The following is a 3,869-nucleotide window of genomic DNA, read 5'->3' on the forward strand; positions in this document are numbered from 1 at the left end:
GCTGAAAGTGAGATTACATACAGTTTCTAGGTGTGAAACTATGGTTCTGTACAGGTCAGACCCAGTACCCTCTGGAGGACCTAAATATACCTTTGTCAGGGCTCCAGTCTGTGTGTTTGTTTTTTCTGTGTTTGTCTCCCTTCCTCCAACAGGAGGTGCCTGGTTCCGGTCCGCCTCCTCACATACCTGCTGATAGTTACCTCATTAACGGAGTGCTCTTAAGCTGCTGACTGCCACTACCTTGACGCCAGAGTGTTTGCCAGTTTTGGATACTCTAGCCAAGCTGAGTTTTTGCTGAGTATGACTGAGTTCTTGTCAACCTGAGTTTAAACTTTGTTTTTTCTCCTTGCCTCTTGGCAGGAAGTCATTCTGCAAACTGAATCTTTCGGACCTTCACTCCCTGGAGGGATCAACTGAGCCTCAACTGAGCTGGGGATTCAAAGTGGAGGTTTGGATCCAGTTTCCCAGAGAGGACGATAAGTTTATACGCTGAGCAAGGGAATCATCTCCACTACGATCCGTTCAAGCACCACATGAAATCTGAGTGGCAGTCAGTTTCTCCGTTCACCTACAAATGACCGTATTCTGGGTAAACCCTGTTCTGCCCTCCACTGAATCAGACTAACACTGGAATACTGCACACAGATTGGAGTCAAAGATTCTACAACTTCTCTGGAAATGTGAGTCAACAACCAGATCCTCTTCTCCAAGTCCACAAATGAAATTTCCCACTGAGCCTGAACTAATCGATGTGTCTTCCCCTCACTTTCCAGTTCCGGCTGGGCAGAGTTCAAAGCAACACTGCTACCTGCTTTATCTCTTCAATAAAACCTCTTGAACCTTTTCCCTTGGTCTCTCTGAATTGGTTTCTCTGCGTGTGGGTCCAAGCTTTAGATAAAACCATGACAACCTTTTGAATTGGAAACATAAATATTCATATAGTTATGTAATATTTATAGGTTGAGCTTTATAGTAAACATTTAATCTAAACACAAGATTAAGGGAAAACATTTTGACTTAGGTAATGTCTGCAAACTTGTATTGTTTACAAGCCTGGGCCCTCCCCTTCGACATTTTGCCTCTAGAAGCAGGGCCTTCTGGTCAAAAAATGGATCTGGGTCCCTGAAAAAGATCTAAAGACCCCATTTTAAATAAACAAAACACAATAGTTACATTTTTTTTTAGTCAAATGGTTGAATATATTTTTAATATTTTTACATAATTAACATAATCTTTTTATTGAACTTATTTCAAATAATCAGTTTACACTTAGTATTTTTCACTTAGCATTATTCTCACATTAAATGAGATTTTCTCTTTTTCTGTTCCTCTTTTGTAACAAAGTTCCTACCAATTAAAAAGTGTTTAGTGCAGTATCTAGTTCAGTGCAATTCAAATATTTCTATTCCTTTGAAAATCTCTTCTTATAAATAGGTAAAGAAATAAAGTAAAAAAGCAAATGGTTCTTATTTTAACACCTACTCTTATTTCTAAAACATACACTAAAATTAATTTGGGAACAATCAGTCCAGTCAGATTGAGAATAAATTCCATCCATTTATATTATGCCCACAGTCTCTAGATACATAAAATAGAGCTTCTGTCAAACTCCACCATCAATTAGACAGATCTGTTTTGTCATTTTGTATACACAAGTGTAAACAAAAAAAATTTCGTTAAGATTTATTTAATTATAGATTCCACCATGGTGAAATTTGGACTTAAATTCTTTGACCAATATCTTTTTCCACATCTGCATGTAAAGATCTGTAAAAAAAAAAAATAATAATAACTTTATGGTACAGACAAAACTGGAGGGAAACATCTTTAGTCAAGTTTCAAGACCACAAGGGTCAGCTGTAATATGACAGTGAAGGACCCTCTCTACTGAAATACACAAACTTAATTAAGCTCTCAGTTTAATTACACAGCTTGAAGCCACTTCTTCTTTAACTTCCCCTGCTGAGGCTGATAGCACATTGAGACACACAAATGACTGCAAAATCTTTACAGACCGTGCACAACTGAGTCAGGATAAGCCACTTCATGTGCGCTTTCATTCCCTGCTCTTTAAGAGCAGCTTGTTAATGTGCTGATAGGAGTAAATTATTTTAATGAGGTAGAAGCTTGTGATGGAAGAGCTGGCTTACAAACTCATCAATTCCAAGCAACCAGGGGAAAGCAAAACTGGGCCAAACAGCAGGTGGAAATAGGTTTCAAGTTGTTTTGAATACCAAAGTAAGGATCAGGACCAAGGTTCATCAGTGAATAGTTAGATGTCAGTCACAGAAAAGTATTGATTTGACTTTTTATAAATCTCTTGGGACAATCTGGAGCTTTAGGAGCAAGGACCACTATTTTGCATGCAGCTCCTTTTTGGCATTTTATCACATCAAGGAGCAACAGAATAAAAAAATACAAATGTTTTTTTTAGGCTACATCCTAGATATGCCTGGGTGTTACATTTCTGTTCAACTTAGTGCTGTTCTACATCTCAATCAACAATCAATCAACTCAAATTAGGGGAGTTTTGGGGTTAGAGCTATAATAAATAGGATGAATATGTGATGCCATTGTTTATCATAGCAGCACTTTATTTTTGACCAAAGTAAGCTTTATTTATAATAAAGGATTTTTTTTACGCAACACTTGGTATGGTACACAGAGTTCTGTGATGACTGCCATTTTTAAAAACTCGCCTATGAAATTTGAAATGTCAGATTCATCACTGAATGAGTCATGTTTCAGCTCCCCTTAAACACAAGAGCTTACTAAGCTAAAGGTTGTTGTAAAGCAGCAAAAACAGATGATAATTTCCTGATCAGACTTTTTTTTGTCACTAATGCAGAATTTAATCTGGAGAGGTGAACAGATGAGTGAATGTGGCCTTGTCTTCACAATTAATATTAGGGTTGGTAATCCACTTTGTATTTTTGAGTGAAATTGCCTCTCCATGCTGAGGGTAGTTAATACCTTATGTATTCAGAAAAAAGCAACAGGAAATATCTAATTAATAGATAAAATAATCCATAAAGCATGGAAATAAAATATATCACACTCACCAGATATGCTGATTATTCATAAACAAAATCCATCCTTCTGTCTTTGTGCAGGACGTCTTATCTCCATTTAAAATCAGCCATTGAGGCAAGAGAAACTTAAAAAAAAAAAAAAGTGAATCTAAAATTCAGATTGTGGCTACGTTATCTTGGCTGTAAAAATGTTTGCTCTAGCTAAACAATCAGAGGAAAGACAATGCTGACATCAGGTTGGGGGTGCAAGCTGGCCCAGTAGGTCAAATCTGAAACTGACTGGTTGAAGAAAACATTACTAACTAATACTGTTAAGGTAACAATGCTGCTGATTCTGAAGGCCTTGGGCAGATTTGATTGACATAACAACACACTGAGGCTAAAATCTGACTGGACAAAAAATATAGCAATCACATAAAAGTTTACTTCTTCAAGCTGCCTCCTTCTTGTTTACTTCATTCAGCGAACTTGGTGTGGTAGCCAGGGTGAAATCTCAGGAGAATCTTGATTTATTTGGTTGGGTTTTCTGATTTACATGGTTATTTGAAAAAGTTTGAAATCAATGCGATTCACTCGCTCCATTTTAAAAACAATGGGAGCCTCTGTGGGCATGCTAGTGCAGGACTTGTGTCACAGCGTACTGCAATGATTCCACTGAACAGATATACACCTTTGGAACAGGCCCATTTTCAGCCATATGTCAGCATTTTCTTCAATATCTGAATCATTACATTGACAATGGATCGGTAAATCCCAAAACAAACCTATCATGCTAACGTAGATAGAGAAAATTCACCTCATCTGAGAAGTTATGACCAGTTTTACTTGAAATTCTGA

The sequence above is a fragment of the Cyprinodon variegatus genome, unplaced genomic scaffold (assembly GCF_000732505.1).
Source record: "Cyprinodon variegatus isolate N-32 unplaced genomic scaffold, C_variegatus-1.0 Scaffold326, whole genome shotgun sequence".
Lineage (NCBI taxonomy): Eukaryota > Metazoa > Chordata > Actinopteri > Cyprinodontiformes > Cyprinodontidae > Cyprinodon > Cyprinodon variegatus.